A 23,096-nucleotide genomic window follows, 5' to 3' on the forward strand; every position below is an offset into this window, starting at 1 on the left:
CCATGCATGGAGCCTGGGAAAAGACCAGAAAATTCTGTATTATACAACAGATGGTTGGAGCACTTTGCTTTGGGATCCATAGAACTGTGTGGATGCCTGCAGAGAAGCTTTTTTGGTTAAACATAGGGTAATTGCATCATTTGTTATTCAAAGGAGGTTTCTCTTTTGCAAGAAAAAGGGGTTGCAAATTGGTGGGGATGCCAGACCACAGATGTCAACAGGGCATCTTCTGAGTGAACCAAGACTTTAGTAGGACTTTTTATTTCACTCCCAAGAAAGTGTGAAGGGTTTGGGACCAATCTGTACATTCGTTGGGACCTCCTTGGTAAGATAAGAGCTTATCTTGTCTCTGCTAGTTACATTCTTGAAACTGAGGGAGACTGCTCAAGAGGGATGATAGTACGTCCAAGATTGGAGCAAACTTGACATAGGTAGACTGTGTCTTTATTTAAATAGCAATATAATTCCATAGCAGATGACACAAGTTATTCTTACACAGGTAACAACATATGTAACATTCCCTTCTTCACTTATTGCTTGTTCTGGAATTTTAGGATCTGTTAGAATTTCCAAACCCAAAAGCAGTAATACTATTTCCCTCCCCATCACCACTTCATCTATGGAGGTACTCATCATGTCCTTTCCCTGAAAGTCAATCACTTTTATATTCTTCAAAATTTGTTGGCCACTCAAATACAAATATTTTGTGACTGTACCTCCATTCTTTTCTACACGTAAGTGCCTGAAACCTCTAGGCTGCTTGGCATTACTTTTTCATACCAAAAATTATCTAAAATATTTAGTACTACTTTAGTTCTGTAGTTCTTTGTGTCTGAAAAATCATAAGAGCTTTCTGATGGGAAAGCCTTAATTTAATCATAATTTCTATACTGCCAGCATTCAGTGTGGTGCCTAACACATCGTGAGCCATTACATATATTATTATTAGAGTACGTGAATTAATGATTCAGAGAAGTATTAGCAAATCAAGAGAGGCTATAACTGTCTACTGAAACCTATTTTCCACAGAAGTGTTAGTAAATCCATACCCAGACTCCTTTTGTGCCATTTCTAGTAATGCTCAGGGTTTTTTGTTTTGTTTTTTGTTTTGTTTCTATAAGGGACAGGAAATATTCAGGTGTGAAACTCCTGAAGGAGACAACACTGAGTAAAGACTCAATCTAAGTCTATTGGAACCCAGATGGATACACTGTTTCATTTCATTTCATGGCAATGATTGAAGAACTCTCCGCAATAACATCCAATGACTGCCCTGGATTGTCCAGTGTACTGATCCTACCTGACCAAGGCAGAGAGCTGGCAAGCAAGATGGCAGACCATCAGCTGTCTTCTCGGTAGGAGGAGGTGGCTTGGGGAAGTGCAGCTGATACAAACACTGCAGTGAAAAGCCTCCAAGTCATTTTACAACAAACTGACCTGGGATTCATGGCCATATTAATGGTAATAATGATATCCCAAAACAATAATTATTGGAAAAAGAAACCCAATTAAGGCATGACGTCAGGAAGCCTGGGTGAGGTGGCCTATTGGTAGTTTGAATTAGAGGCAGAAAATGTAATGTTACATAAAATGACTTGAAATTTCATGGATATAGAGGTGTGAGAGCTTAAAGCAAACACATGGTGCAAAATCCTCATTCTACATTTGAAATGGAGGCCCCAAAAAGCAAGTAGCTTTTTCTATTTCTCACTCAGGATAATGCAGCTAAGTATAATATCTCATACAAATCTGAAAGAACATTTCTGCTTTATCTTCTCTGGAAGGTAAGCTCCTTGAAGATATGATTCTTTTCATTCTTTCACTAAATTTTCCTCATTACCTAGAACAATGTCGGGTACACATTAGGCAGGCACTCAATTCTCTGAGCCTCAGAGTGCACATAGTGGTTAAGATCTTGAGTTTGCAGTCAAACAGACATGAATTGGAATACTGAGTAGCCGCCAAGAGATGTGTTACTTTGGGCGGGTTAATGAAATGTTATAAACCTTAAGTAAGATATTAAACAAAATAATACACATAAATCAACTTGACAAGCCTGGAACATAATAAACACTTAAATGCTGAACATTTACTACAATTATTGCCAGATTTTGCTGAACTGCTGATTATAATTTCTAAGGGATTTAGTTTCATCCATCTTTCTTTCCAAGCTCAGAGTTTTAACGCTTCGCTTTCATAAAAGAAATCTTAGGCCATTCACATATCCGTTATTCTTAAAATGCTTTATGTTTTCTTCATCAAAATACATTAAGAAATGTGTTGAAAATTACCTTTCATATAATGACCTCATCTCACTTGCTGTGCAGCCAATTGCTGTTTTATTCTTTTGACCATAATTACTCCCCGCTTGTTCATATATTTAAACAATCAATGCATTAAATCGAGAACATCCTCAGTCAAGGATATCAAGATAAAAATTACCTGATGGGGGAAGCAATGTAGAGTACTATTTCCAGTTGTATAATGGGTGGGCAGCAATTCAAAATAGTGTCCTCCCATGTTTATGTTTATTAAACTGCAAGAAAAATAAGAAAACTCCAGGGTTCTGTTTACCTAGAAATCTCTACAGCACTGGAGAGAAACAAGGGAAAACAATTCCAGGCCAGGATTTCCAGAAACTGCAGACAAAATGGGTGATGAAGAGGCTTGCTGGAGAAATGACCAAGAACAGCTAGATGGCACAGTGCAAAATGTCTTCCACTAGCAGCCCTGGCCTCAACTCGGGGCTTGTTTCAAATGTAGTTTCTCTGGCTCCACTTCATAGACCTTCAGTAGAATCAGAACTTACATTCTGATGAGATTCTCCAGGTGATTCAGGTTTGAGAAGCACTGGCTTAGGTCACTTATAAATGCACACAAAGGGGCGCCTGGGGGGCTCAGTTTGTTCAGTGTCAGACTCTTGATTTCAGCTCAGGCCATGATCCCAGGGTCATGGGATTGAACCCTGAGTTGTGCACTGCTCTGAGTGTGGAGCCTGCTTAAGATTCTTTCCTTCTCCCTCTCACTCTGCCCATCCCTTCTAAAAAAAGTATAATAAATAGGCACACAGAATAAGAACTGCTTTCTTGTTTTAAAACATTTTGTTTCATATAACAAATACCTATAAGCAATTGAAATAATATTGAATCAAGGATAGATAAAAGTAACAAGTATCACAATCCTATCATTTAGCAAAAAGTACATCATCTATCACTGTAAATGTGCAGTTTCATATGTAACAGGTCATTCTATACATGCTACTGTATAAAATGTTTTTCCCCCAAATAATATTATATCATGCTCATCTATGTAGAACAATAAATAAAACTCTGTATCATTTTGAAAGGCTGGGTAGGAATCATAGTTTTTATGTACTTTTGTTTATCACATGTCCAATGGATTGAACTTTGGGTTATTGAAATTTTATGCTATTAAAATCTCTAACTGGAACATCTTTGCAATGTCTCCTTGTACTGTATTTATGTCCTGAATCTAAGAATATTTATCATTGTCACAAATCACAACACATTTTAGTAGAAAAAGCAATGGATTAGGAATCAAGAGAACTAGAATCTGTTAAAAACCAAAATCCAGATTGGGCACCTGAGAGTCTCAGTTGGTCAAATGTCCATCTTCGGCTCAGGTCATGATCTCGTGGTTTGTGGGTTCAAGTCCCGTGTCCAGCTCTGTGCTAACAGCTCAGAGCCTGGAGCCTGCTTTGGATTCGGTGTCTCCCTCTCTCTCTGCCATTCCCCCACTCTCTCTCTCTCTCAAATATAAATAAACATTAAAAATTAAAAAAACTCCACCTGAGTAAATTTGACTCTTGAATCGGCTTTATTAAGCCATTCATGAATCAGGCAGCACCCCATACAGCAATTAGAGAGGCGCTCCTAGGAGTTGTACAAAATCGCAACAGGGTGGGGTGAGGAAATTATTAGCAAAAGAAAAGAAAGGATTGTTTCAGGTGTGGATTATCTTCCCTTTGCAGGGAAGGGGACGTCGGGAGTTTTGTCATCCAGATTGCTTCAGTAGTGCTGATAAGGAAGTTTCAGGTTGTTATCCCATTCCTGGGGTAGGTTGAAACTATAATTAAGTCTTGGTTTCTGTCCTGGGGGGCAAGTAACTCCAATTTGGGGCTGGTTGTTTCTTTTTTTGACAATTCTAATCCCAGGTTTGGTTTCTACTAGCTCCCGCATTGCTGTTTTAGTTTATATATTCATACATGGGAAGTTTGAAAATTATCTTTAAGGTACCCCATAGTTTTAAACTTTCAATAGGAATAATGATTAGTCAAAAGACTATAATATTTGACACTATGATGCATTTGCTGAGAACTTCCAGTTTTGTTGTTTATCATTGATAAACTCTGTTAACTACTTTCATTCAGTTAATATCAAATGTTATTTGCGTTTCTTGAGTTCATAATCAACTTGATAGTGGGAAAAGATGGCCTAGGGAAATCCTAGATGCCAAAGGAATTTAACTTGGCATTAGATACTTATTGTGTTTGAGAAGTTACGATGCATTGCTTTTAAATCAGCATTTGATTCTAAGATGGTCATAGCAAGTATGGGTTGATGTCAGAAAGCCAAGGTTTGAAGCCTGATTCTATACATACTAGCCACATTAGTTTGGGCAGGTTATGAAAACCTCTTTTAGCCTCACATTCTTCATCTGAAAAATAATCTTCAGAGGCCGTAGGACCTTATCTATGTTGTTTGAAGTCCTTAGGGCAATGCTTGGCATGTAGAAAAAGCTCAGTAACTTTTCAGCATTTATTTATATATTCTAGAATTGCAAACTTCTTCCTGCTTTGGAAGCTTTCGGGACCATGAGAGGACAAATAAAAATGCCCAGATGTCACCGTTAGATAATGTGAGGAGGATGTGAAAGCAGCTCAGGCTTAAGAGGATCAAGATCATACACTCATTTATTCTAAATTCGTCTTGTAGCTGGAAAACACAGGATTTAGATTAGAATAGTGTTATCCTATTCCATAATAGAGTATTACGTAGAATATAGGTTTTAGAAATTACTCAGATGGGGGTAAACAAGGCACAGAGAAGAATTAGCTTAGACAAACGACCATTGTAAGCCACTCTCAGAGCTGTGGCTGCCTTCCTGTCCCTGGCTCAAGCTTTAGCCACCAGCATCACTACTGACTAAAGAGGAATATTGAAGTCTGGATCTCTGGGTGCTCTAATCCAGTGACAAACTATTACTCTTCTATTGCACATGAACAAACAGCTTAGAAAATGACCACATGGGCAAATTATATAATCATCCTCACTATTAATCAGAGAAAAACTATATGAAATGTTGTGTTTGACCCATCAAATTTCCGTTTTTAAAAATGCTCAGACCCAGTCTTGGCAAGAGACCATGAAAATAGCCATTGGGAAGTATATATTGAAAGCTAAAAATCTTCATCCTCTTTTACCCAATATTTCTTCCTATAGGGATTTATCCTTAAAAAAATACTCATGAGCACACAAATGTTTATGAGTAAGTATAATGAGAACAACAGGAAGCAACATAAACTCCAATAATAGGACATTGACTAAACGAATTACAGAAATAATACAGCCATGCAAAATCAAATTTTAAAAGAATACTTAATGGCATGAAAAATGTCCATGTCTTAAGTGAGAAAGTAGATTATAAAATAGTAGATACAGTATACAACCCCAATTTTGCAAAACATAGCTCAATGAAACATGCAGATATGAAAAAAACTGGAAGGGTTTACTGGAAAATGTTATCAGCTTTTGTCTTTGAGCTGAGGAAGGACTAAGTTATTTTTTTTCTGCTTTATTTTTCCTTTTCTATATTTTAAAAATATCTCCCTGGATTATCCAACACAATCATCATGCAGTGAGTGTTCTTCTCAGAGAGCGAATTCAAGCCCAAGTGTTCCTAATGTTGTAGGGATAAAAAAAAAATGTCCATAGTTATCCCCTTCATGAACCTTCAGACTTAAAAGGCTGCTCCATCTGGGTGTTTCTTTGTTCAGCACTGGTATCAACAACATGAGAGGCAATGTGGAGCACAAGACATTTGGCTTTTATCTATACTGACCATCAGCAAACCCTACAAGAGCCCCACTAGGCCAGCAATATCCAAGAAGTTCCCTTAACAATACTCAGTGCGATGTCACAAATCAGAATCTACCCCTTTGCTATTTCTTCCTTTTCCAATTGCAGGAATCCTTCCCAAACTCTTCCCACACATTTCTCCAAGAGATCAAAGTCAGATTTGGATGCTCTCAGATCATGTTTACTGCTGCTTCCTACCCACATGGCATTTAGCATGGTGCTATCTTTACCAGAGGTGGGGGTTCTCTGAATGTTCTGAGAAAGAAACAGTTCAGCTGGCTATAAATCAGAGTCCAAGACTACATGGTTTGGACCAATATTTTGGTGCCCCAAATACAGGAATTGTGCAGCAGTTTCTTCCTATTACAGACCAAGAAAGAATTCACTGAAAATTTAAACAAACAGGCATTTGGATTGGAACAGGCATTGGGCAACTGGAATTGCACTTCCGGAAACACAGATTCAGATAGAAACCTGACTCCTGTTCTGAGGAAGACAAAGCATGCAGAGTAATAAAGTAAAAGGTCTGTGAATGCAGTGGTCATTTAGGCTCTCAATGCAAAACAGAGATTGAAGCTAAGTTAACTGAGATTGATTGGGTTAATGTGCAAATAGGCGATTGAAATGGTCAAACCTCACTGGCCCCTTTCCAAGTGAAGAATGTGAAGGATTCCCATGTGTCGTGGTGAGGAGGGAGCTAAGTTCAGGAGGATGAGGGCTTTTAGTTGAGGAGGACATGCACAAATTCCTCCTCCTCCCTGCCCTCCTTTCCCTATTTTAAAAGAGATTCTTTTAGTGAGGTTTGCTTCCTCTGCTTTTACAGTATTATATGTTCTTTCATGGTATTTTGACAATCTGTATATAGAGGCTGCTTTTAGACAACCAATTTGAACAATGGAAAACTGAGTAAGGTAGAAGGGCTCGCAGTGACCCCCGGCCCCCTCGTTGAATACAAAAAGGCGTATTAGGTGACCCATCCCAAATATCTGGAAGCCCTAGCTGACCAATGGGTTACTTATACCTGCACAGAGCTGCCGTAAAAGGAAAATTCCATGTGGTCTTATACTTCACCTTCTGCCTTAACTACAGCCCCACACCACTGCCTCTTCACAGACAGTCTCTCCTTTGCTGTCCTGCCCTCTGCTCGTTTGTGATATAGTCAATAACTCTATCTCCTTTGTTCCGTCTTCGGTAAATTCTTTCACCACCTGAGGCTCACACTTTTTCTAAACGTATTAAATTCATTTACTTTGTTTCTACTAACTGCAAAAACTTTTACTTTTTAAAGTACAGTGATTCTTGGGGTGCCTAGGTGGCTCAGTTGGTTAAACAGCTGACCTCGGCTCAGGTCATGATCCCTTGGTTCCTGGGTTCAAATCCTGCATCTGACTTTGTGCTGATAGCTCAGAGCCTGGAGCCTGCTTCAGATTCTATGTCCCTCTCTTTCTGCTCCTCCCCATGCTCGTGTTTTCTCTTTCTCTCTCTCTGTCTCTCAAAAAGTAAATAAATGTTAAAGAATTTTTAAAAACTAATAAAGTACAATGATTCCTTTTTTTTACTGATACTGCTCAATTTTGTTCACCAAAGAGTAGAGTTCTCCATTGCTGACACCACACTTATTCCATGTTTGACCAATTTTCCATCGTCTTTCCACTAAATCAGTTACCATAACCATGAAAGAGGTGGAACATGGCTCTCTCAGCAGCCCAGCTCCCAAGGGGCTACTTACGATAAGTCTGTTCTCCCACCATCTGAACTCACACAAGTGCTTTCCCCACTGACAGCGACATCCTGGATGAAGTTGTGGTTTGGCACATCACAAAGAATTTTAAGGCTCTTCACCTTTGGCCAATTAAGTGACAGACTAAACATGTCCAGCTTAATGAGGAACTTGGATCACAAATCATACAATTATTCTTTGGAGTCTGCAGGAGAAAGGATTTAAAAGTATTGGAGGGGTCCCTGACCTGGGTAGAGTGGCACCTGGTCAGTGGTGCCAGCCTCCTATCAGTCTGATGCAAAGCAATTCCTCATTTATCCCAGCTTGGCTTTTGGTCTGTGCCAGTGCCTGGTTCATGCCCTGGACACATGGGTTGAAGGAAAAAAAAAGGGGGGGGGTAAGTATTGGGGGTGGGAAGAATCTGTAGCAAGGTTAGATGAAAGAATTCCAATATCAGAAGAGTTTTCAGGTGGAAGTTTTGAACTGGAGTGAATGTTGAAAATACTTTGTTATATGAAAGAAGATGTTTGTGTAACTATAGATGGAAGTCCTAAATCAGATAGAAGACCAATTTTGACTCATATTAAGAAAAGAATGTCTTAAAATTTCCCAAATATATAATAGAACAATTCATCTCAAGAAATATTAAGAAACAGGGGTGCCTGGGTGGCTCAGGCGGTTAGGCGTCCAACTTTGGCTCAGGTCATGATCTCACGGTTCATGGGTTTGATCCCTGCTTCGAGCTCTGTGCTGACAGCCAGCTCAGAGCCTGGAGGTTGCTTCAGATCCTGTGTCTCCCTCTCTCTCTGACCCTCCCCTGCTTATACGCTCTCTCTCTCTCTCTCTCTCAGAAATAAATAAAATATTTTAAAAAAGAAATATTAAGAAACAGTGAGAACTTGTCAGAAGAATTTATCAGATATTATATAGGAGCTCAATTAATGATCTCCAAGTTTCCTCCCAAATCATACATCTGAGAATATTTCAGTGAAAAGTTGTGCCTTTCCTACTTTCCTGAAACCAATGGATGGAGGTAAACAAGAAAAAACATAATGATAACCATGCCTACTCTCTTAAAGATCATTGATCTGACATGTGAATGTCTATTTCATGGACCTTTAATGTGTCTTGTGTCTCCAGACATACAACGTGGTGCTGGTAGAATGGAAATGTAACTAAAGTTCACGTAAGAAGGCTTGAATTCTACTACCGGAGAGCTCTGTGACTTTGATCATTTCTCCAAGAACTGTATTCCAAAGAGTAAAGCCATAACCTTTGAAAGCTATAAACTGTTTTACAAATATGAAGTGATTTTACTTACACACATTTTATGGAAGTTATTTCAAATGGAATGCCTATTTGTCATTAAACTCATTTCCAAAGCACTAGTCTTCGAAAAACAACAATACCAACCCCCCCCCCCCCATCATATGACTGACAGGTAGTTTCTGGGCCCCCAGAAATGCTGGGTGTTTTTCTTTTTTGGCTACTGTTGACACACCAAAAGTATTTGTTTTCACACTACAAATAACCAACTGAAATATCTTCCTTTTATTAGTTACTACTATCCACTGTTGGCCTACATTCTAGTGTTTTTCTATACCTGCAAAAGTAATAACCCAATTTCACGTAAGTCACTGTAAATAACAGCAGAGTAGAATAACTTTGAATAACTGGCACTGTCATAGATGGCATGCATGAAGAACAATAATAATGAGTCCACTCTGTTTAAGGGAGTGGGGAATGATTTACATAAGGGAAATGATGGTTGTTCAATACCAGACGCAATTGTGCAGTTAGAGATGATATTTTGCTGCTGGAAGAGGATGAGCTTCCACATCCAATGTTTATCTGCATCACAAGCCAGAGGCTCTCAGCTTATTCATCATGGGAAACAGTAGGGTCTAATGGACTGTTTGGCCTGTGGACTCATTTAGTCACTTTGGTCAGGATACTCATGCCCTTGGAACATACAACTCATTCATAAAAAGAGGAGACTCATTTTGTTTTGTTTTTTTATCATCAATCTGCCTCAAAGAGTAACAGTGGGACTGGTGTAAGACAGCAAGATATTTTAAGTCAAGTCTTATCATCCACTTGAGGTTGGAAAAATAAGGCAAAATCAAAATCCATAATTTAGAATCTGTTCCCAGCCATCTAAGAATATTCTCTACCTATTTGCATTGGTTTTGAATGGAATGGAAACAGTAATTGGTGAGTAAATGTTAATTTTTGAAGTCAGACTGCCTGGATTACATTCCACATCTGCTACTTTACAGATGTTTACTACCAGGAAATCATTTCCCCTCTCAGTCTTTTCACCTGTGAATAAGGATTATTATGGTAAAATTTACTTCTCTGGATCCATTAAATGAAATAATTCACTTCATAGGGTGTGCCAGAAAATGTTTAACAACCAGCTCTTGGGGTGAAGTGAGGACAAGATCAGCATTTGAAGATTTCTGTGGTGTGAATGCTCCCAAATGGACCATTTCAAGTAGGGAAGACATGCACACAGTAGCTGGCCAGCCCTGGCCATGCACCACTGATAGAAATCACTTTGCACAGTGCCTGGTATGTTGAAGGGCTCAATTAATATGGTTAGTTATTATCATAAATTTTACTAGGGTTTTGTTTTGGATTTCATTATTATTGACATTCACTGAACAAAATTTGCTCTCTCTCCTCCCTTTATATACTCTTTCCCCAAACTATAAACAAAGAAGAAAAATTATAACTTTGGGAAATTTTGATGACAATTAGAAAATAAAACAAAAAATTTCCTTAATGTCTCTTGTTTAGAAGGAAATGTCAGGAACTAGAAGAACTTTACTCTTTTTTTTTTAATTTATGTATTTAAATTCAAGTTAGTTAACATACAGTGTAGCAATGGTTTCAGGAATAGAACCCAATGATTCATCACTAACATATAACACCCAGTGCTCATCCCAATGAGTGCCCTCCTTAATGGCCATCTCTTATTCTGCCACTGTGGTTCATCTGGTTTGGGCAAGCCACTTAAACTTCTCTTAGGCTGAGTTTCTCTTCTTGTAAAATGGGTGAAATAATTTGTGTTTTGCCTGCCTTACTGGAAAGTTTGAGTATTAAAATCTGCAACTTATAAAGACATTCCTTATAAACTTAAAAAGTCTTTTTTTTAAAGTTTATTTTAAGAGAGACAGAGAGAGCATGTGCACACGGGTGAGGGTGAGGGTGGAAAAGGGAGAGACAAAAAACCCCAAGCAGGTTCTGTGCTATCATCATAGAGCCCCATGAGATAATGACCTGAGCCGAAATCAAGAGGCAAATGCTTAATTGACGGAGACACCCGGGCACCCCAAGTCTGGTTTTATACTGAGAATCATTGATTCAGCAATCCAGCTCATGGGATTTTTCCTAAGGAAATAACTGTAAAGAAGTAAGGAGTCTTTTAAAAATTGGGAACAACTGAAATGTGCATTAATGCACTTAATCTGTTTTAGGTAATTTATCTTAGGTAAATGCAATAGAATGTTATGTTAGTGTCAATGGATATTATGCTAATGTGTATGAGTATTATGCTAATGTCATTTTAATGTTAATGAAAGATAACTTTGCTGTAGAAAAATATTGTCTTCATGAATATAAAAATGGTATTTTTCTATGAGAAAAATTTTATGACAGATTATATAGTAAAAAGTCACAGAACTGTATTATAATACAAATATAATAATCATATATTTGAGAAAAGATGGGAAAGAAGTCAGAAAGGACAAAATTGTGGTGTTACAGTCATGGATTTTATGCTATAAAAGGTAGGAGTAAAAACAAAAATTTAAAAACCCATTATGAAAACAGTTACAGGGTAATAAGGTATTAATGGAAATCCAATAAGTAGAAAGATATCAGCCCAGAGAGTCATCTCTTTCAAGATGACCCTCCATATGTTTTCCTGTATCAGACCTAGTTATTTGACCAGTTACTCCAACAAAGGTGAATTTTCTGAGACTTGAGAGAAAATGGAAAGAGCAGCAAGTTTTTAAAGCTAGAAATACATTTGAAATTTGAGCCGGTGAGAGCCATTCTCTTTCAGGAACACATATCAAAATCGCCATTTTTGCTATCACATGCCGGGGTCAACCCTACACTGGTTGGAAAGAACGATACATATGAGACTTCATATGTAATTTACCTTAGGTAAATGCAGATCTTGCCTCTGATCCTGGTTTACAGCCCCCTACTCAGATGACTTGAGTATTTAATCCATTTATTTTAAGCCATGACTTTGGAGCCTTATAATTCCTTGACCTCCAGTTTTTGGCCCGACTTCTTACAACCATATCCTTCTGTACAATACTCTGCATCTCCAAACCCCATGCACACCTTACAGCACATACTTCAAAACTATCTGGATGCTTTGTAACTAATGATGACTCAGGATAAGAACCAAATATCTATTTTCTCATGGGTCTGAATTACCATTACCTGTATGGGGAACTGAAGTCCAATCCAGTCCAAGCTGGACTGAAGCTTGGAATGTGCAAGAAAACAAAGAGCATTTCATTGGCAACATGTGACAGTGACAACAGCTCTCCTCTGTGGTTATCAATAGGCTTTAACTGAAGTCTGCAAACTCAAAATACAAGGGCAGGCAGATGGCACAGAAGGTGGCATAGTTGCTGAATTCTGTTACTATCTAGAGTAACACCTCTTTAGCTGCACTGTGCTTTAAAATATGGTGTGAACTAAATATGCTAACCACACACAGCATGTCTGCTGGCTGCTAGTCTGCTCTGACTCTGCCTGCTTCCCGGAGGAGAGTAAAGAGTAGCAAGGATGCTCATGTAGTGATGCAGCATGTCCAGTTGAGAAAGGACACAGCCTCTCTGGCTGACCTCCCCTACTGGCAACAAGCTGGTCTCACAGATTCCCCTGCTCCACTTCTAACCTCAATCAGGACTTGAGCCAGAAAGGATGTAAATAGTTCTTTGCTACTTTGGCACAGTGATGAATAACCACTGGTTCCCCACATTGTTCCCTGTGTCCCTGGCCATTCTTCCTTCACAAGTACATTCTATTTCCGGTTCATGTACCCAACCACTTGGGCTATCCCGACTGTGCTCTAATTCTAGAATCATGGCACCAGAAATGAAAGCCAGGTCCTGGCTTCACAGTTGGAGCCCAGTATCAAATGAAATGCCCTGGGCAAACGTGACTCCTCTAACTGCAATACAGAAGCCGATAGGCTCACAGTTTGATGATAGAAAAGGTCCTTTGCTGCTTAGACTCAGATGATCAAATGGTCTTTGGATTTCATCAAAAGCTGTGGTTAAGTCTACCAGAACACAATTCTGTTTTAAATACACTCGACAGAGTTGAAGATGATTTTGAATTTCCTTTCTGTCAATAAATTGATTAAAAATAGTGGTCAGAGTTGTGATGTACTCCCTACTTTATGCTCAGTCTATGCTGGGTGGTGTAGGGGATTTAGAGAAAGAATACATCACAGTCTCTGTCCTTAAAGAGTTTATACTTTAGATGTGAGTGCACGCATGTGCACACACACACACACACACACACACACACACATTCATACCCAGGAAAAGAGAATACACAATGAAAGTCAGTACATAAATGACTGTTAACATCTGCTGTACTTCTATTGGGTTGTGTAATTTACACAAGTGATGTTGGATCCTCAAGACAACTCTGAAAGTTGTTAATTCCCCTTTCCCATTCTACATACCAAAAACCGAGGTGCAGAGACCTCAGCCCAAGGTCACACAGTCACCAGCATGCTAGACCTAAAAGTGTCTGATTCTAGAGCTGGTGTTCTTTGCTGTGAATAAGTGGTTCTCATTCTTCACTGGGTATTTAAATCAACTGACGCTTAAAAAATTACATATCCCTGGATCATGCTATCAGAGATTCTGTTCATTTGAGGTCTGAGCACTGGCATATTTAAAGAATCTCAGGTGATTCTAGTGTGTCACCAAGGTAAAGAACCACTGTGCCAAATCCTACTGTCATTGTGCAGCCCAATGCTGAAAAAAAAGAAAGAGTATATTTTGAAGAAATATTTACAGTAAAAAGAAATTTTTACAGTTTGTAAAAATTTAGAGCAGGTGAGCTGGGATAAGCCCCTGAACCACACATACTTGCAGGTTATGTACATTGCTGTGCATAAGTGGACAGAATTTGTAAAGTGGACATATTGCTCATTACTGGTTGTGCTATGTCTTGCTATTTTTATCTCATTTAGGAATTACGACAACCTGGAGTGGAATGTCAGGTAATGTATTTACCAATGAAAAAACAGACCCAAAGTGACTAAGTGACTTACTGAACATCACTTGACTAGTTAGTGACTCCACCCAGTGTTCATTTTGTTGCATCGTTTAGACTCAGTGCCTCCCACGCACTGCAGCTTCATTGCACTGCTGCAAATTGGATGGTGAGATCAATAATTGAGGAAGCTGCTAGTTGAATGGGGTGAAGGGTATAACTATGTTAACAGCTATGACCACTTTAGGAAGCACTATTTAAGTTCTTATGACAGACATAGCTCAGCCTATATTATCATAATCATCCTTCTAAATAAATTATTTAGATTAGGCCATGCATGCTCATGAGCTTGTGAAATGCAGATAAACATATTTTGTTTCCCAAGCCACTAGCTCAAGGCATTACTATGCATCTCCCTCTGCTCCCCTATTCCCCTGAATATAATGACTTGAAGTACTTTGGACCATGACCAGGGGAAGGCACAGGAATGCCCGCTCAAGCACAGGCAAACCATCGAATTAGTAGCTTTCAGCAAAACTACCCTATTTGGCCTGTGCTTCCCCAAAACAAGTTGTTATAGAATAATTAAGTTGGGGAGGCAGTTCCATGAAGCTTCTACAATAGAGCGAGGAGCTGAAATACCAGATGGTGCTATCAATGCACAGCAGATGTTTGCCAGTGAGCTGGGATCACGGTTTTAATTTCCAGGGTAAAATGACTTCCTAAAACAGAGAAGAGTCCAGTGTTACAGGTCCCTTTGTGGAATCTCTGCACACTGTAGATCTCTCTGGAGTAGGAGACTTAGCTCATTCCGTGCAAGGTGGCAGAGAGCGGCCAGTGTATTCATGGTTTGGGCTGATTGTGGGTCATTTTGCTTTACTAGATTTAAGGAAAATGGGGACTTCTGGTCCTAGAACACTCAAGGTGTCTGTTGGTTGGTAATTGGAGAATAAGGAAGAAAAGAAGAGACATTTCCTAAATGCTTATGAGGTGTCATCTATTAAATAAAATAATGATGTTAAGGACAACTATAAAAGATATAAATCAACCAATATAAAGCAGTAACTACACACACTGAATGCTTTAAAAATGTGCCTACTGCAAATATTGTCTGAAAAATTATTAATAATATCATTTACATGTGAAGAACAGAATTCCCATCTTGAGGTTACTGAATTTGGATTTATTTATAAAAATTTTTAAATGTTTTTTTTTATTTTTGAGAGAGACAGAGAAAGCAAGAGAGAGGGAGGGGCAGAGAAAGAGGGAGACACAGAATCTCAAGAAGGCTCCAGGATCTAAGCTGTCAGCACAGAGCTTGACACAGGGTTCAGACTCATGAATCACAGATCATGACCTGAGCCAAAGTCAGACGATTAACCGATTAAGCCACCCAGGTGCCCCTGGATTTAAATTCTAGCAGGCAACTCAAGGGTGCCATTTGGCTTTCAAGTAACAGATAATTAATTAAACAGGAAAGTGAATCCAAGAAAGTTGGGTAACTGGGTCTTGGGAAGCAGGCAAGATAACCTCTCTCTTCCCAAGGAATTGACAGTGACTAGGGTGCTGCTTGGAAAACCCTAGTAAGACAAAAGCCATGTGAATTTCAGCTCTGAAGAGGCCAGCAAATCTCATGAACTTATTGATTCATTTGATGGGAAGTGGGTTTTGGAGTGAGGTTGGGTCCCAAGTGCAGGTGGTCTCATCCTGTTCTTGCTAATGTGACATCTGTTCTTCTCTAGAGTCGACTTTGGAGCTGTCTCTGTAGTCTCTCTCTTCCCCTGTCCAGAAATGTAGCGGTCTCTCCCCCAACAGCATGGGGACATTGCTTCCTGGCCTTCAGAAAAGCCCCTCCACTCACCCTACCCCCACACCCTTTTCTTCTTCAAGCCACTCTCCACCTTCTAGCATGTGGCCCATGGCCCTTCATTTCTCAAGAGTGAGCAGAAAAGCACACAGATTTATATGCTTCTTAACCTTCGTGGTTTGTCACCTCTATTCTCCTTAGTTATCCTCCACTTTGAAGAGTGCTTCTGGGGAATTTGAGGGATGTCTAACAGAAAGCCTCTCTTCAAAATGTGGAGAGGGAAAAAATAGGAAACAGATGCTGGTGAGCACACTGATAAGACTACTTAATTTATATCAACAGAGAAAAAATGTGATGGAGGACATACCCTTGCTCACTTTGAATATATGTTTTCAAAGTGGCAATCACTGATTTCATGGGCAAAAATGCTAGAAGAAATACAAACCCAGAATCTTTCCCAACCCAGAAATCCTCTCCACAAATGTAGTAGAGAAAGGAAACCATTTTCTTATTGAATAAATATTAAGCCAGAGTGTGATAGGCAACCCTAGTCTTTAGTAAAGACTGCAAGCATGAGAAGCTGGTATCTCCCATCCTGGGACAGGTCAAAGTCATCATATTCACCAAATAGAAGTAAATCAATACTAGGTCCTGGGCCTGTATTTAGTCAGGATTTGATGGAGATTTGTCCTTGTTACTCTGGGGATCTGAGTCCTCAGGAGAAGATAATTCTCCCAACTCTTCTATGCAGGTGTTTCTCTCTTCCTCCCTCCCCCAGCCTTTACCTGTTTACCTAGACTCAGAGTGTAAGGGCCAGAAAATCAGTGCCTTTTCAGAGGTGGTAGCCCTTACCAATTGACAGACGTCTTATTGATAAATGTTAAATAGTCTGAAAATAACAAGTATTGGCAAGGAGACTGGAAAATGAGTCCCATCATGCATGCCTAAACTTAATCACAGGACTTCAGCTCACAATCATGAGCCAACTTTGACAAAGATAAAAGAAATGACTCAGATTATTGACAATCAGTTTCTCCTTCATTCAAATTTTTTGACCTTTATTGGAAAGGTACAAGAAAATATGTGCATTTAATTTCTGATTTTGGATTGCCATAATTTCTTCTTGCCTGGGCTGAAATGACACCTGAATATGGTGGATATCCAATGGTCCTCAGTAAATGCCTATGATGATGCCAGTGTTACAGTGATTATCACAGGTAGATTTCTAATTATCAAAGGTTGGGACTACAGAAATTACACACATAACTTCTAATGGTTATGTATGGTATTTTATTAGCTCAGAAATGCAAGAAATATTACTTACATTCATTTAATGTGACATATTTTAGCCCCAAGTGTCATCCAGCTGGATTAGTTGGAAATCCAGTTTTAGTCCTTATGGGGCCCCTTCTACCTACAGAACTATTCTAGCAACTCCCTCCAGAAAAGGGAGGCACAAGCCCTCCTTTCCTGGCACTGCAGCTGCTGACGTCCTCATTGTCCATGTCTCTCCTTATTGATTTCTTCTGTGGGATGTGAGACTTTGGGGTGAGGCTGTTCCTGGTGTGGGTGGTCTCTTCCTCCCATCTGTTCTTCTCTAGAACCTGCCTAGGAGCTGTCTCAGTAGCCTTGCCCTCACCTGCTCAGTGATGGAGTGCTCTCTCCTCCTGCAGCATGGGGACATTGCTTCCTTGCCTTCAGCAAAGCCTATCCTTACATGCTTCTCATCTTCCAGCCACTTTCCACCTTCCTGTAAGTAGAAACTTACATCTTTGGATTTATTTATTTTTTTTAAAATGGGAGGTTAGAGGGATGGGCAGGATCTTCCTGACTTCCATTCTGCCACAGCCTCCCCAGCATGAGACAGAACAAACATTTGTGCATATACATTTCCCTTAAATGGCTCTGAAATCACTTTGTATTTTTGCAGTGCTTTAGATCATAATCATGAGCCAAAATTGACATAGATATAGGAAATGACTCAGGTTATTAGAAATTTTGGGGTGGTCACTGTTCATGAAATTATCTAAGTTTATCTTTCATGAAGTTTCTGAGAAGTTATGATTTATTTTGTGCAGACGTCTGAGTTATTTACCTTTACAGATGTGTATATAGATGTGTTAAAGCTTTATTTTGGCAATGTAGAAAATTAGTGATTCAGAGCTGTTAAGCTATTTACATTAGGTCACATAGGGGTCTCTGCTTAAAATTTAAGTGCTGTTCAGAAGACATATACAAACACATACACACACTCAGCTGGCTATCTTTTCACTTGAGTGTGAACCATCTTAGGTAAACTAACACTTAAAGAGTCAATTTGGTTCACACTTTATCAGAGTCAAATATTAAACTGCAATTTAAGAGAAACTAATATAGCATATTAGCCACAGGACTTTTGCTCGCAAGTGACAAAAACCCAACTCAATTTTTTAATAGGAAAAATGTATTTATTAGGTCAACTCAAAATTTCAGAACAGATGGATCTAGGTATGTGATCTGTATTTGACAAAAAATACAGAATTAAATCCCCTTCCCTGCCTTCTGCTGGCTTAATGGCTCCATTTTCTGACAGGCTCATTCCATGTCAAAGAGTGAGATCTTGGTTTACATTACCTCTTGTGATCCTGTAAGGAAAGAAACACTTCCTCACTTAGCATCCAAATCCAGTCTCTATAAAGCCTCTGTTTGACTCTTGTGTCACCTTGCCACTCTTCTGGTGGTCTAGACAATGGCCCTTGATTAACACTTTCTTTCAACTCCCCTCAAAGAGAATCTAAGAGGGCAATTTCTAGAAGGAAAGACACAGGGAAAGCAAACAAAGTCAGAGCAAGCTGCGACAATGATGGACATTCAGACTTGACTGCAAATGAGTGATTTTGACTGTTTTCTGGAAACAGGTTTGGACAGGGCTTCTTTCTTGCTTACAGCCCTCACCTAAACTTATGTTGATTAAGTCCATCTCCTGAAAATGTAATGCAAATCCACATGCCTGCTGCAAACACACTCCTATACTAGCAGGATCAGAAGTTAGCACAGTATTATAATTGATAACATGGGTGCAGATGATAATTATATAATTGTGATCAGAATTCATTACTTATGATTTGATCACATTGTCTTTAAGATTAAAAAAAAAAACCACAACTCTTCTGGGGTGCCAGGGCAGCTCAGTTGGTTAAGTGTCCGACTTTGGCTCAGGTCATAATCTCACAGCTTGTGGGTGTTTGAGCCCTGCATCAGGCTCTGTGCTGACATCTCAAAGCCTGCAGCCTGCTTTGGAATCTGTGTCTCCCTCTCTCTCTGCCCCTCCCCCACTCATTCTTCCTCTCTTTCTCTCTCTCTCAAAAATAAGTAAAAAACATCTTAAAAAATTAAAAAAAAAAACTCTTCTAACACTGTTTTTCTTATTTTTCATCATTCTTAACCAAAAATACAGGGATTAGATATGTCAAGTCTTTGGATTTATTTCAAGCATCTGTTGTACACATGCACATCTGTAAACTGTTTTAGGATCCTGATTCTCAAGTAAGTTATATAGAGGCTCTTGAGGAGACTTTCACTGCATATGATTATCAGTTGTCATCAGCATTATCCAGGCAAAGGAACTTTCTGATAAACTAAAAAATCTAAAAAATCAACTTATTCTTCCAAAGATGAAATGACTAAGTAGGAACAAAACTATTCCTCACTATTCTGAGCCAAATTAAGGTTCTCATGAGTTAACAATTACATAAAAAAATAAAAATAGATTTGATAAATAAATAATTCCAAAAGGAAAAAAAGAAAGACCCCCCAAATAAACCACCTAACTTTTCACTTCAAGCAATAAGAAAAAGAACAAAGCCTGAAGTTAGCAGCAAAAGGAAATAATAAATATTAGGGTAGAAATAAAATAGAGAATAAGAAAACAAAGGAAAGATTACAAAACCAAGAGTTGGCTCTCTAAAATGATAAACAAAATTTAAAAACCTTTAGCTAGACTAAACCAAGAAAAAAATGAGAGGGATAACCTTATAAATAAACTTATAAATGAAAGAATAGACATTACAGCTGATACCATAGAAATACAAAGGAACATAATAGACTTCTATGAATACCAACAAGTTGGACAATCTAAAAGAAATGGACAAATTTGTAGAAACATACAACCTACCAAGACTGAATCATGAAGTGGAAAATAACAAGTAAGACCAATAATGAGTAAGGAGATTAAATCAGTAATTCAAAATCTCCCAACAAAGAAAAAAGGGCCCAGGACCAGATGTTTTCACTGGTGAATTCTATCAAACATTTAAAGAATAATTAACACCACTCCTTCTCAAACTCTTCAAAAAATTGAAGAGGAGGGAACATTCCCAGGCTTACTTTATGTGGTCAGCATTACCCTGATTCCAAAGCCAGATGATGCCTTTACAAGAAAATAAAATTACAGACCAATATCTCTGATGAATATAGATGCAGAATTCTCAACAAATACTAGCAAATTGCATTCAATAGCACATTAAAAGGATCATGCACTGTTATCAAGTGGGGTTTATCTCTAGGATATAAGGATGGTCCAACATACACAATCAATGAATGTGCTATATCACATTGACTGAATGAAAGATAAAAATCATGATCTAAATAAATTAGAGAAAGCATTTGACAAAATTCAATATTCATTCAAGATAAATACTCTCAATAAATTGGGTATAGAAGAAATGCCCCTCAACATAATAAGCCCATATACAATCTGCCCACAACTAACATCATATTTATGATGAAAGGAGAAAGGTTGAAAGCTTTTCCTCTAAGACCAGGAATAAGACAAGAGTGCCCACTCTTACTACTCCTATTCATAGTTCTAGAAGTACTAGCCACAGCAATCAGGCAAGAAAATAAAATAAAAGGCATCTAAATCTGAAAAGAAGAAGTAAAATTATCCTTGTTTGTAGATGATATGATCCTACACAGAAAATTCTAAAGAATCTACCAAAAAACCGCTTATGACCGATAAATGAATTCAGGATAAATACATTTGCAGGACACAAAACCATTGCTGGGGAGGTTGTGGCAAAAAGGGAACTGTGAGTAGGAATGTAAATTGAGGAGGCCATCATGGAAAACAGTACAGAGGTTGCTCAGAACATTAAAAATTCAGACAGCATTTACTCAGTGTCTACTCTGGTCCATTGCTGTACTGGATGCTTTGCAGGATGAAAAATAATAGGTGTTATCTGCTTTGTTTGTATAATCACCACTAACATCATCAGAACAACTAACATTAATTGAGGGTTTCGTATGTGCCAGGCACAGTGTCAAGCACCTTACATGTATTTCCTCATTTAATCTTCACCATAACTCTACAAGGTGATATGACTTAGTCATGACTTAGTAAGGACTCTGCCAGTTACAAACGTGAGGAGGCCAATTCAAGCATAACAGCAGCAGTAGCAACAGCAGCAACAGCCTTTGAAAGTGCTGGGACGGTGGGGTGGGTCTATCTGGATCAGAAATGACTAGTTCTGGCCCAAGTTTACCTTTCCTTCCTTGTCTCTTTTTGTTTGGGCCTCAGTCTCCCCTTTTTCTCCCTACGGCAGAACTATGGATGTTGGGAACCATAATTAATGATCAAACCTGCTTGTTTCTGCTGTGGAGTCCCAGGGAAGAACACTGATCTACCTGAATTAGGTCACAAGTCTGTTCTTTAGCCAATTACAGAGCCAGGGGGACAGAGTGTTCTTGTTGGCCAGTCCTAGTCACAAAATTGAGGTCTCAGGTACCAGGTCCCATGATTAGCGGCCCCACCAGAATAGCACCATGTGGTGAAGGGGCAAACAGACACCAGAGGCCCACCGCATTTAAATCTTATTATGTTATCATTTTACAATGAAGATACTGAAGCACAGATTGTCCATTGTTAAGTTGCAGTACAGAAATTTTTCTAGATTTGACTTATTGAAAGCTCATGTTCTTAACCACTGTGCCATATGGCTTTCCTAGCTCTTATCTTGGAGATATTTATGACAGTTTGTGATAACTGTTTTCATTACACACAAATCTAGGTAATTAATACAGGATAATATAGAAGTAAATATAGGAGGGGTACCTGGGTGGCTAGTTGGTTAAGTGTCCCACTTCAGCTCAGGTCATGATCTCCTGGTCTGTGAGTTTGAGTGTCACATTGGGCTCTGTGTTGACAGGTCAGAGCCTGGAGCCTGTTCCAAATTCTGTGTCTCCCTCTATCTCTGCCCTTCCACTACTCATGTGCTCTCTTGCTCTCTCTCTCTCTCTCTCAAAAATAAGTAAACATTAAAAAAAATTTTTTTTAAAAGAAGTAAATATAGGAGAACCAGAATCTTTGCCTAAATTCTGTAAGTGTATAAAGTAGGGGGCATTAGAGAGGGATCAAATGGATTATACAAGTGTTTATGGAGGAAGAAAAATTTAGTTAAGTAGATTTGAAAAAGGGTATATGAATAGGAGGGGGAAATACTGCTTTGCTTAATTATGTTTAAGAGTGAAATATTTTTTCCAGTCCTAATTAAAACTTTTATTCTACCCAAAATATCTAGCCCAGAGTTAGGTGCTGACTCACATGTGATGCTGGATCCCTCATTCACATTCTGGTCTCAGTTTCTTCATCGACAAAATATAGGCACTAACACCTGCTCCACTGTTTCATGGCATCTCATGATACTCAAATAGATGAGTATCTCATGGAACTACAGTAGATGAGAAAATACCACTGTGTTCTGATGAGCTAGAAGCACTATCTGAATGGTAACAATACTTCTTACTATGTGCTTCCTCCTGGTCATAAAATGGACACTTTTTCTTCAGACAGCCTTTTTGAAATTAGAGGGAAAGTGAGACCATATCATAACAGCAGTTTTATGAACAGGTAGCTGAAGAGGCAAAATTTCTATTCTGCCCCCAAATAAAGCTTTTAAAAGTTGACAAAGCTTTCTTCACTCTGTAGCAGGATACCTGTAGAGTAAGTAAGTGAATAAGTAGATAAGTAAATAAAAAAATAAATTTTGTGTCCAACAAAAAGTTTTTCTTGCAATAAAATGAAAAGTACTTTCCTATGTTTTCATGTGTTCAGTAAGTAAAGGTGTCTTATTGGATGCCTCCCTTTTGATTATAATTCATAGTCTCATGTATCTCTCCTAAACCTTTTCTTCTGCAAGCTGAGCAGAAATCCCAACCTGAAAACACTTCC

The 23,096-nt window shown here is 38.7% G+C and overlaps 1 non-coding gene across 1 annotated transcript; it reads left to right on the plus strand.

Moving 5' to 3' along the window:
- The first annotated feature begins 8,055 nt into the window (after nucleotides 1-8,055).
- LOC120244309 lies at nucleotides 8,056-8,190 on the plus strand. Its single transcript, XR_005531525.1, has one exon. It is a non-coding gene; the product is annotated as a small nucleolar RNA SNORA48 (small nucleolar RNA).
- Nucleotides 8,191-23,096: the final 14,906 nt, after the last annotated feature.

This window comes from Hyaena hyaena, unplaced genomic scaffold, assembly GCF_003009895.1.
Source record: "Hyaena hyaena isolate Hyena2069 unplaced genomic scaffold, ASM300989v1 scaffold_379, whole genome shotgun sequence".
Lineage (NCBI taxonomy): Eukaryota > Metazoa > Chordata > Mammalia > Carnivora > Hyaenidae > Hyaena > Hyaena hyaena.